The sequence below is a fragment of the Felis catus genome, chromosome A2 (assembly GCF_018350175.1).
Source record: "Felis catus isolate Fca126 chromosome A2, F.catus_Fca126_mat1.0, whole genome shotgun sequence".
Taxonomy (NCBI): Eukaryota; Metazoa; Chordata; class Mammalia; order Carnivora; family Felidae; genus Felis; species Felis catus.
In genome coordinates, this window is record NC_058369.1 from 84,434,322 (window position 1) to 84,447,762 (window position 13,441).

Sequence of the window (13,441 nt, forward strand, 5' to 3'; positions counted from 1 at the left end):
CTGTTGTTTCTTAAATTCTACATGTAAGTGAAATCATATGGTATTTGTCTTTGTCTGATGGACTTACTTCACTTAGCATAACACACTAGCTAAGTGGCATGTCATTGCAAATGGCAAGATTTTATTCTTTTTAATGGATAAATAATATATATTTCATTGTCTATATACATATATATGTATATATATATTGCATATATCTATCTATATCTATCTATCTATCTATCTATCTGTCTATTATACACCACATCTTCTTTATCCACTCATCAGTCAATGGACATTTGGGCTCTTTCCATAGTTTGGCTATTGTAGATAATGCTGCTATAAACATCTGGGTGCATGTGTCCATTCAAATCAGTATTCTTGTATTCTTTGTGTAAATATTTGGTAGTAGACTTGCTGGGTTGTAGGGTGGCTCTATTTTTAACTTTTTGAGGCTCCTCCATACTGTTTTCCAGAGTGGTTGCACCAGGTCCAACATAAAGGTCTAAATCATCATCCTGTATTTGGACCTTGTGACAGCCTCCACAGTGGCTCTTCTGTATCTTCTCTTGCTTCCTCCATCCCTTCTCCACAAAATAGCAAGATTAACTATCTTAAAAATATATAAATCTCATTTTCTTCCACTTTACACCTCCAAATGGCTTATTATTGCAGCTATAACCAAATGTCTGATCCTTTGCATACCATGTCCCTTTTCAAAATCTGTTGTTCCTTGACAATGCCAAGCTCTTACCCATTTCGTGGTTCGTTTTACTTTCTTGTCTCTGCAGAAACTTCCTCTTCCCTTGGCTATTCACATAGGTGCTCCCTCTCCCTCAGAGGAGCCTTCCTGACTATTCCATATCAAGCTTTCCTCCTCCATTCATTTGTCTATCCCACCACCCCTTTTATTTTGTTTTTCATAGCACTTACTAGAATCTGGGTTTGTTGGGTTAATCTGTACTTTCATTACTTATTTCAATACACACACACACACACACACACACACACACACATATATATATATATGCTTACATAAGTTAGAACATATTATTCTTAATGGCTAAGAATATCTCTCTCTTCTTCATATCCCTTTTTTCAGTTTTAAGACCATGTCTAGCCTATAGTAGATAACTCACTAAAATACTTAATGAAATGAAATTTTTTTTTCTGCCTTCACCTAGTTTCTGGACTTGTGGGAAACCTAAATTTGCACTGAACAGTATCAAACCCAGGCTTTCCGAAGTTTTTAGGTGCAAGTATCAGGAATATTGTATAAAAGAGGAAAACATCCAATTATTTCAAGAATATGTTTGTATACCATTCCCTGGGTCATCATAATTCCTACATATGGATATCATTGGCCATAAGATAGAAAAAAGATAACACAATATAAATACTACCATCACATAACAAATCAATTTTTAATTGTCTGATGAAATCAATATACAAAGAAGTACAATATTGTCTGAAAGGTCTTGTGTGAGGAAAATTGTAGTTATTTGCTAAAACAAAAGTATAATTTGAGGATTTGAATGAAGAGTTACAATCCCCATATGCCTCTGAAATGTTTTTCATAAGAGAAATTAAATATGAGGTAAGTAAAACGTGCTTACATTTACCTGTTCCTGTAAAGCATCAGGAAAATCTGTTTCAAAGTGGCATGATCAGTAAGGAACTCTCTGCACTCATATACGTAGGCACAAATTCATTCTTAAATTGCTGAGTTCAGAGCCTCAAGTGTGTACACAATGTGCAAAGAAAACGAAAGATGTTTCCTCTTCTGGCATTTTTCATTTAAGAGAAAGAAAATCCTTTTTCAGAAGCCTCCCTCAACTGCTTCTTGTATTTCCTTAAGCCAAATTGGATCACATGTCCTCAAATGGATATAAGAATGCTTGGTGCTTGCCCTTAAACCAATCAAGCCCATTCTGAGAGCCCAGGATGGGGACAGTGCTTCTGAACCAGAAGAGTCATGTGGATGGGAGATCAAACTCTTTGGGAAGACAAATAAATGGATACTGATTGGGGACCAGCATTTTTCAGTGAAGCCTACACTAAAAAGCCCAGCTTCTGACCTCTGCATCTTAATCTATTTCCACACATCCCGCGTTGTCCACTTAGGTGCATGTTTGTTTGAAATTTAATAATGATCTCATCAATTCTAGTGAGCATTCCTGTTAAAATATTCCTAAATGTTCTGTGAAAATTCATGCCAGACTAACTCCTAACAAAGTCATAGAAATGAAAGCTTTGAAACTCAGTAACCTATTGCACTTTTACAGGGATGGGTGATCAGAAACTATTTGAGGAATAAGCATTCAGTCACAATGGCTGAAAGAATAAAGATTATAAAGCAGGGATGGCAGTTGTCCAGCAATTAATCCAGCCCCAATTGTTTCCTGAGTATTTTGCCATTTCTGTTTGCAAAGCAGTAATTGGCATTGTTTAGAGGAGACAAATCATTTTGCCTTCCTCTTGGCAGCTTTAAAATGACAAAATAAATTTTGCACAAAGATCTTGTTTTTCTCTAAGTTTATTTCTTGTTGAAACTAAATGTCTATTCATATTTTTTAGACATAATAGGTCTTAAAACAGTGCCCAAATGGTGACTACTGAAATATTATTTACAAAATCCAACTGAGTTTTTCTAAACGCTTGAGGTTATTCAATGATATTTACCTCCAGACAATAGTATCTTCAGCTTCCTAGCATGTTATATTATCTTTTAAGGCCATAATAATAATAATAATAATAATGCTAAATGCTTCTATCCAAATAATTAACCCCACACGGAAACTAGCTCATTAAACATAGTATAGTTTGGTTTTTTTCTCAAGCTTTAAAATACCAACTGTGTTAAAACTTAAAAAAACCTGTGATATAGAATAATATTTCACACGTATTGTGTAACTATTATCTGTTAGACATAGTATAAAGTACTTACAGAATATAAATATAGAAGATTATTCATTTATATCACTATATCACAACATACTGACTAAAATTCTTTAAGTACCTTAATGAGAGGACTCTGTAGGGTTTGTTTTGTTTCTGTCTGTGTTGGTAAGAAATTGTTTTCTAATGAGATAGTCCCTATACATGGGACTTACTCTATAAAATAGCATCAGTGAGGAGATAACTATGAATGAATTTTTTGAGCAGTGTTTGATTTTTAAAAGGTGAACCTGCATGAGTTATGTAAGTAAACTAAATAAAATTGAAATGTGAAAAAAAACTTCATAAATTTATAAGAAACACGGTGAATGATGAACAAATGTTACAACCATATGGAAAAATAACTACCAATATCTTTGGTTGCCAAGTCCGGGAGGTAATATTTGAGCTGGATTTTGCAGGATGAATAGGGACTCACCAAGCATAAATGAGAACTTGTCGGGGGAGGGCATTCTATGTATGTTGGTTATTAATATAAGTAGCAATTTCTTGTAGTGAAAGAAAAAACTTACCAGGGTCAGTTCATAGAATGGGTTCAGTTGGTGAATTCAAGGGAACATAATCTCCAAGACATTATAGAAAAGGAGAGAAGATGCCTAACACAGTTTCATGCAATGGAGAGAAGGTTATAAGTGAGGCCAGCCCGTGCCATCTTGGGAAGCTTGAGGGAGGCATTTGGAAGGAGAGAATGTGGGAGATAGCAAAGGAGATTGTGTGGGGACCGGCTTTGGGTTTTGGATGAAAACATAATATTGTGGCTTAGTGTTCAGGAACACTTAGGGTTCCGTAGGTCTGTGGTTATGAAATAAAACATAAGGTTCTGAGATGACTGTATAGAGACAGGATGGAAAAATAGAGAAATGTGTTTTGTTACTATCCAGAAAGAAATACTATACAAAAGTTATTCAGAGTCTAGGTCAGGTTTCCTTTGAAAAACTTTCCTTTTTCTTCTCTAGACTAAAAAAGAGTTTATTTTTAAAAGAAATTCCATTTTTATAAAACTCTACTACAGAAAAGTGTGATCATCAATCTAATAGTAGACTTGAGCGTTCACTTTTGTATCCATAGATCTAGCAGTTCTTTTAGAAAATTAAAATGTAGGTCTTATCTCATTTGTGAGGAAAGTTGCTGTAATGAAACACCAAAAAAATCACAAAAACTATGATTGTAATCTTTTCAAGCTTATAAGGTTATATAATAGGCTATGGCACACAATCTGTTTCTGTTCATATTCCCTTAAAAAACAATGTGCCTGAAGATATGCACACACTCACACTCTTTTCATAAAATTACAAGTAAAATATTAATTAAAAAATCTAGAAAGGTGAGAGTAACTTGTTGATATCCTGCAGTTAGAAGTGTACCTCACTGTTTATACCCTAGGCATTAAACTAATCATTATTTAGCCTTTATAGATAAAGCACTGCAGTCTAAGTTCCTTGAAAAGCTTCAGTTAATAACTGGAAACATGTCTGAATAAGTAGTAAAATGTAGCTTACACCAAATTCTAGAATAAAGTGCCACCTTGAGGTTTTGGTGATATTTTTTTATTTCGCATTTACCAAAATCTTTGGTCTTTTTTTTTTAAATTCAGAGTTTTCAGCTAGCCATTAGTTATTCTTTAGCCATTTATGGCATGTTGATACAAATCATCCAACTAACAATTAATGCTCAATAATACATCTTTGCTTCATATATGCCTCTCTAGAAAAATTATGGGAGGTTAGATGGATGCACCTTCTAAGTAGAATAACATTGTGATGACCTGCTTCGTTCATTGCTTCAACCCCTCAAATTCCTGAAAACTATTGCAAAATTAAACATTTAAGTGAAATAATACTTTAAGAAAATTAATCCAAGCATTATAAAATTATTTTTCCTTATGTACACAACTCTTTTCATATATTTATAGTGTATCATTTAAAAATATTTCATATAAGGAGTTTTGCATAAAGTTATTTTCACAAAGAAACATTTTACTCTCCAAATTAGCTTATTTCACTTCTAGAAAAATTCTTGAATTTTTACATTAAAAAAAATTGGTATTATAGTATGAAATATAGTTTTATGAGCTGTCACAGGATTTTTTAATTTAGGGGAAATGAATATAATGTGTCTCACAGAAAATGTCCTTAATAATGTTTCTGCAATTTGGGGATCTTAAGTAAAGTGAGAAGAGGTTGGAAGCCTAGTCACCTATGTGTACCATTCTTCATTCAATAGTCAGGCTCCTAATGCATGATTTTAGATGGCTGAGTGCAGTTTAGAAGCATTATCTTGCCATTAAAGGAAATGCAGGGGAACCGTCATTTAGTTAAGATACTTCCATCATTTAAATTGGAGTTAGTATTAAATACTGAGTTTCCTAGAAACTAATATGCACACTGAAAAAAAATTGGAAAATTGCAGTATAATAGTTCCATTCCATACTTTGAATGTAACTGAATTACCAAACCAGCAGTCACTTACTCTAGAGTGCAAGGTCATAGGACATATAGGACATGCAGCTTAGGAGTGTACCTGAGCCACATTCAAGATGGTAGCCTATGAAAGAATGTGAAGATGAACAAAAAAAAAAATGAAAGATATAGCCTCTTTTCAACTGTTGGAGTGTCAGCGTGGCAGAGCAAAGGATCAAGGTGTGGGTGGCAACCACTCTGCAGTCACATGGGTGGGAATAACTACTAAAACAAAATATAAAAGCACATACAGTCACATCACATACCAGACCACCATGTACCTGCTCGTCCCAAAGCAAGGTGACACAGAACTCTAAGAGGAAAAAAAAGACACTGTCCCAAGGGCAGAATACCTAGTAAAGGTAGTGAGAAAATGACCAGAATACCATATCTAAATGTAAGCTGGCTTCTTACTCTGCACAGTCTTCTGGCCATCTCTAAGCTTCAATTAATAGCTGGTGCAGAATGAATGCTCACCTTCAAAGCAGGGTAACAATCAAAAAGAAAATACCATGGAGGTATTGCTGGTTCCCTAACCAGCATCCACTTCCCTATTTCCAAATTGTGTCTTATATTTCTAAGTAGCCATCCCTCCCCATGTGGCTCCCATATTGCTAGAAGTCAGTGTTATCACCTATATTCAGTACATCTGTTCTATGCAATTATCACATGCTCTTCTCCTAGCAAAACCAATTGGTTCAGCCATGGGCATGCAACACAGTTTGATTCAATGACATGCAAAGAGTGTGATAGGGATATTGGGGGAATGTTATCTTTCTCCTGAGAGGCTGCTGCTGAAAGAGAGGAGAGCTGTTCATATTCCTCTCGACATTATAATTTTATGTACATGTGAAGCTCAGAGAAGTTGTAGGCATCTCCAGGCACGAGGGTAAATATGATAAATGGAAAAATTGTGCTTTAGCCAATACCAAAGCATGTCCTACATCTGCCTTTCTACTTATGTTAGCAATTTTGAGTACAGAACAATTCAGGAAATACAGCATTCATAAATATAGCCCTTTTTGGCAATAATAAATGATAAGGAATTCCAGTCAAAACAAAAGAAAGAGAAAGGGGAAAACCATGGTAATGGAAATATGGTAAGAATTGAATAATAATTGAATAAATTTAAGTATAGAAACAGAAGAGAAAAGGGAAAGGCAAATATTGGTAATAAAAATGTTGAAGACAAAAGAAGTATTCTAACAAAAATATGAAAACAGGCCTAAGAGCAAGTATATCCATCATCACAATAAAAGAATGATTATGAAAATGACATCCACATCGAATCAAATAATAAAACCAACTTTTATACATTAGACAATAATAATTTACATTTTCTTCAAGTGTGCAGGCACATTTACAAAGACCAACCACATTATAAGTCACAAATAAAATTTCAACTAATTTCAAAAATGTGAGAAAATATTAGATCAATTTATGGTTGCAGTGAACTAAAGCTAGGAATTAAAATAAAAATAGAAACAAATGGCATAATAAACAAAAATAACTATAAGGAATATACTATATATCAGAACTCATGGCATATAGTTAAAAAGAGCTCAAAAGAAAATATCTTAGCCTAGTGTCTCCATTACTAACAAAGAATATAAAAATAATTGACTTGAATATTCAATAGAAGGAGGCAGAAAATATTGTTAGGAAAGGTGTTAGAAGAATTTAACAGTGACAAACATGAGTGAAGAATTAGAAAACAGAAGAGTGATAGAACTAACAAATAAAACAAAAAGCAGTTTATTATATAAACTCATAAAATAAATTGACTTCTAGCTAACATAATAATAAAAAAGAAGAAATCACATGTAGAGATACCTGTGTATTTGTCAAAAACAGTAGCATACACAAAACCAAGTGTGAAACCTAATGTAAACTCTGGAGTTGGTTAATAATAATGTATTAATATTAGTTCATTAGCTCTAACAAATGTAGCACATTATTTCAAGATGTTAATAGTAGGGGATTTGTTTGGGGGAAGGATATTTGGAAACTCTGTATATGCTCAATTTTTCTGTCAGCCTAAAACTCAAAAAATACAGTGTGTTAACTTAAAAAAATAATAATAAGGAAATAACTACCTATTTATAAAATATTTGAAATAACATGACAATACTTTTATTCATTCTACAAAAATTATACATAACAATTGCAATCTAGGTGGAATTGCTAATTATTTTCCAGATAAATGACCAAAATTCAACCCTAAGATGTTAGAAACTTTAAATAGACCAGGGGTTATTGAATCAATCACATATTTGGAAGTTTTGTCCCCCAGAATGGGCTAGCTAGGTAAATGATATTGATCCTTTAGAAAACAGAAATGCACTTAAACTGTCCCAAAGAATGAGGAAAAAAGGTAAATTTAAAATTTATTTTTACCCAGGCATCATGACATTAAGATTAAAACCAAGATTTCCCTCACAACCCAGTTTTGGATTAGCTTCAACATGTAACTGATCAGGACCACAAAGATTAGCATCCACACCCGGGTACCCATGATTTCAGAATGTACTAATGTCGACTGGAGAAAATCACAACAGTGCTATAAATAACTTTAATCAGATTAGCTTTGTGAAGGAAGATGATAAATTAGTTACAACAATAACTTTAAGTGGATGAGAACATTCATTGATCACATAACCCTTTTCTAACAATTATAAAATATGATCACAGATCAGGGAATATTTGTTAGAAAGTGGACAAATATCTGGACTATCCTTAATCTTGTGAAATAATTTGTTCCAAAACTGGAATAGGACCATTAACAAATGTGTGTGTGTGTGTGTGTGTGTGTGTGTGTGTATGTGTGTGTTTTAACTACAAACTTATTATTTATACTCATAAAGTACAAAGACATTCAGGGACACCTGGGTGGGTCAGTCGATTAAGGTCTAACTTCAGCTCAGGTCATGATCTCACTGGTTTGTGAGTTCAAGCCCTGTTCCGGGCTCTGTGCTGACAGCTCAGAGCCTGGGGTCTGCTTTGGATTCTGTGTCACCCTCTCTCACTGCTCCTACCCTGTTCATGCTCTGTCTCTCTCAAAAATAATAAATAAAACATTTAAAAAATTAGAAAAAAAAAGACTCAGATTGGTTTTAAAAAATCTCCAAATATAAGGCACTGACCTAAAATGAAGTGACTAAACTAACAAAGAAATTAATATACAATAGGAATTTGATAGTAGAAATAATTTTTTTCTGCATTCAGTCATATAACATATAATTAGTTATTCCTTTAAATTTTGGTAGAATTTATGTATAAAGGATTCTGTTTCTTCTTCTCTTTTTTAAGTTTTATTTATCTAATCATGGTTTCTATTTCTTCTTGGAAAATTTTGGCATCTTGTATCTTTCTAGTATTTTTCCATTTTGTTTGGTTTTCAAACATATTACCTGGTCCATGATCCTTCTTTATTTTGTGTTAAAATGTCTGTCTTAACAAGTTATAAGAAGTTTTAAATGAGGATTTCTTTCACAGTAAATATTACTGCCTTTGGGGGCTACTGGTTCCAACAAATTATAAAAACCTTTCCCAGCAAAAATTGCCAAAAATTTCAAATAATCCCTTTTAAAGTCTTTCTGAGCTGGGAATGAAAGATGAAAGAGCAAATCCACAGGGTGAGGATATTGACTAATGTAAGTCTTTGCTCAGTTAAATATTCGTGCAAAAATTTCTGGGATAACACTTGAAGAACAGAAATAGATTCCATAGTTTTTGCAAGTATTGAAATAAATAAATGGATTTAAAGATGTGATTAATCAAAAAAAAAAGAAACAGAAAAAGCAGGAAAAAGAAATATAAATGCACATATTAGATATGAGTTAAATTACATGAGTAGTTATGATCTGTATAAATGGACTAAACTCCAGCTAATAGTAAAAAATTATATACAGAATTTTAAGAAAAATGTCCATATGATATATGCCATAGGCATGATTAAAGCAAAAGGAAAAAATTTTGAAGATGATATTATATAAAAAAGAAAATACTCCAGGAAAGTCTTTGGTTTCAGTTTTATTAGATGAAGTCATTCTGAGGCATAAATTAATATAAGAGATAGCAAAAGGGAGGGTAACAATTTATTACTAGAAAGTTTGAGAAGTGAAATGTCATATTTTATGTATGATAAAATGATTTCAAAATACTTAAAAGGACTATAGGAAAACTTGAGATACTCATAATAATAGCAGAACATTTTAATGAACTTTTAAGAAATAGATGACTAAATCTATTTTTACAAATATCAGCAAGGATAGAAATATTCAAACAACACATTTAACTTTTATCTAATAGCTACCTATCCTTTCTATATTCATTATATTGTTTTTAATGTTTTACTTATTTTTGAGACAGAGACAGAGCATGAACAGGGGAGGGGCAGAGAGGGAGAGGGAGACACAGAATCCATGGCAGGCGCCAGGGTCGGAGCTGTCAGCACAGAGCCCAACGCAGGGCTCAAACTCACAAACCACAAGATCATGACATGAGCCAAAGTCGGAAGCTTAACTGACCTAGCCGCCCAGGCACCCCTATCCTTTCTATATTCAAAAGCTGGAAAATATACATCAAGGACATACTGTATTTTTTAAACGTGACTGAAAAAAAAAATGTTTAACCTAAAATTCAACTTGAGAAGTTAGAAAAACTGCAGAATAAGCCCAAAAAGAAATAGAAAGAAGGAAATAATATACATAAATACAGTAACTAATTCTGAAAAGAAGATAATGAGTAAAAAAACTAATAGGTGATGCTTCAAGATGATCAATAAAATTGAAAAGTATCTCAAAATGGATGAAGAAAAGAGATAAATATCTTAAACTATATAATGTATTAATAATGAATAACTAGGATAATATACTACTAATGAATAAATAACAGATATTGAAAGATAATTCAATAATATAATAAAATAGTTGTACAAAATAATTAGAAGTTAGAAGAAATGCATACATTGCTTAAAAAATATAAATTCCCAAAATTATTCAAAAAGAAATAGGAACTTTGAATTAACCTATTAACTTTAAAGAAACGTAATAGTTTAAAGCCTTTCCACTAAGCAAACATGGGGGCAGGAATTTATTACAGGTGAACTATATCAAATATTCCAGAAATAGCTAATTATAACCTTATGCAAACTCAGAGAATAGAAGAATCATCTTTTAATAGTTCTGTGAAGTGTGATAAACTGAATTCTAAAATGGCTTCCCAAAGATCCCGTGCTCTAATCCTTGGAAACTATGAGATGTAATTAAGGTTACTAATTACTTGACCTTAAATGGGTATGCTATTTTGAATTATTTAGATGAGCCCATGAAATCACATCAGCTCTTAACAGCAGAAGAGAAAGTCTGAAATAAAGTACTAGGAGGGTTCTATTCCAGGGCCTCCAGATAAAAGCCCACACTGGCTAACACATTGATTTTAGTCCAGTGAAAACCAGAGCAGAGAATTCCACCCCATTATTCCAAATTTCTGTTTTACAGAACTGTGAGATAATAAATTTATATTGTTTTAAGTTCTGTGTCCATGCCCACATTCAGGCAGAGCCATGAGAAAATTATAAATAAAAAATGGAGGACTCTTGCCCTTGAGGGTTGCTTCTCTGAGTTTGGATTTCCCTTTCTAATCTGCCTGATTTTATTTTTCAGAGTCTTCATATACTTTTTGTAGTCTATCCAGCGTTTTTCATTATGATTAGTGGAAAACACAGGTTATAGTTGGTTTAGTCCATTTGGTCAGAACTGAAAACTATTCTGTTCTTATTAAAGTCCTGTCAGACCTTTTCATATGATTCTTTATGTATTTTACTTTCTCTTCAGTGTTTCTCATAACTTTATTTCTCTAAATTGCAAATTCTGGTTAATTTATTCAAATGTATCTTATGATCATGAATTTCCTCTTTGGCTGAATTAAATACTTTTTAACCTATTCTTTAGGTTTGGAGTATCAACAATAGTGTTTTGCATTTCTATAGATTCATTTAATGATCTTTTAACTGCCTGATTATACCTGATTTTCCTCTAATCTTTGTGATTCAATCTTTTGTTTATTTAAATACTTCTTACTTTTTGTTCTATAGTCTATAGTTGTAAACTTCAATATATGTAATGTGTGAGAGTAAATCTGTTATTTAATATTCCTCTTCTGACTCTACTTGTGGTGGCTTGTCTCTTTTTGTGGTTGGTGGTTTTTAATTATGAGTTTCTTGGATGATCTGATCTATAAGAAATCTTTTTTTAAAGTTTATTTACTTTTTTGAGTGATTTCTACACCCAACATGGGGTTCAAACTCACCACCCCAAGATCAACAGTCACATGTGCCACCGACTGAGCCAGCAGGTGTCCCAGAAATCTGAATCCTAAATTGAGGGTCTTTGCTTCTGACAGGATCTAGGGAATGCCACCAATCTGGGATGACTGTACAGCTCCCAAAATGTACAGCTCCTCAATATGAGATAAAAATATTTGTTCAATGATTTCACCATTGCCCGAGGCCCAGCCTCTAGTTCAATGTTAATAGCAGCTTCCAAACTCATGGAATCTTGCTTTCAAATCTACTCATTGCTCCCAACCTCAGTCCCAGATCACTGATTTGTGTGAGTGTGTGTGTGTGTGTGTGTGTGTGTGTGAGTGTGCTCTTTTTATTTTGTTTGTTTTCTCAAGAGGGGTGGATAGTTTTCTGTGAAGAAATTCAGCAATCCATTGAAATAGAATGTATCATATCAAGGACCTAATTGTTCCATTACAAAGCGGTCCCTCTGAGTAATTTGTCTGTCATTTTGCCAAAAGTTAAATTTTAACCAACTCCTCTCTATCTCCCAGTATTTTTCATGTGTCATTCCTTCTCTTGTTTCCTTTGTCTTTTGAATTCATAATTATTTTATTTTATTTCCTTTATGTTCATTTAACAACTGCTCTAGTGGAGCAGTGATAAATGAAAAAAAAAATCATTCTGCAATTTTGAACCGGAAGGTTTTCTTTTTCATATAATTTTTAGAAGCTGTACCAATACATACACACACACACACACACAATTGTATATGGTTCCTATTAACATAACTTTAACTGATGAGTACTTCCTGTCATTAAAATTATTCAAAAACATAATACTAAAATAGTGCAAACTCTACTTTAGAGCATCTGAAGTCTTATTTTGGCTATTTAAGTTTTTTCCCCCACTAAGTAGGATTTACTACAATGAACACTATGAATATCTTTGAACAATAATCTTTGTGCTTATCACTGATGGATTTTTATTACATAATTCTCAATTACTTTTAAAAGTGGTTTAAAAAATCCATATTTCTATCAACAGATTATAGTAATAGCTCTTTCTCTATATTCTCCCTTGCATTTCTATTATTAAAAAGATTCCCAGTCTGGTTACCAGCATAATATATAAGTATAATGTGTGTCTTTACTGTATATTTATTATTTTATATTTAATTGCTTATGTTTCAAAATTTTTCTGAGCTTTGTTCATTTTCGTATAAATCATTCCTTTACATGATTAGAAATTTTCCCAATTTTAGTTTCTTAACCTTGTATATTAATATACTGTAATTAGAAATGTATATATTATTACAAATAATGAACTTTTAAAAGCAAAAAACTTCTTTGTGGAAATATTATTCAACCACCATTAAAATTTAAAATTTCATTTAGCATCTGTTTTATGCAGTAAAAACCTACAAATAAAAGTTATTTTTGCTGCCTTTGGTCTTGTAAAACAAATGAAGGACTAAACATAACAATAAAGTATACATATCTAAATCATTATGAGACACAGAGAAATGAACACCCAACTCAGACCTGGACTGTAAGAAAACCTTTAAGCAAAATAGGACATTTATTTTTTCTGAGTTTATAGAATTTATTGCAGACCAGCTGAGGATTGAAAACTAATCTGAAGATAATACTTATTTTGAGAAGCAAACATAAAACCAGCTGCATACAACTTTCACACCATCATTTCATATATGTTCACTGAGCCATACAATAAAAAATGGGAATAAACATTCAAGTCA

General features: G+C 32.6%; 1 protein-coding gene across 1 annotated transcript in view; it reads right to left on the minus strand.

Annotated features, from left to right (window-relative positions):
- Positions 1–13,441, minus strand: part of LOC111557341 (syncytin-1-like) — a 141,162-nt gene that overhangs the window by 45,309 nt on the left and 82,412 nt on the right. The gene's annotated exons all lie outside the window — the stretch shown is intronic.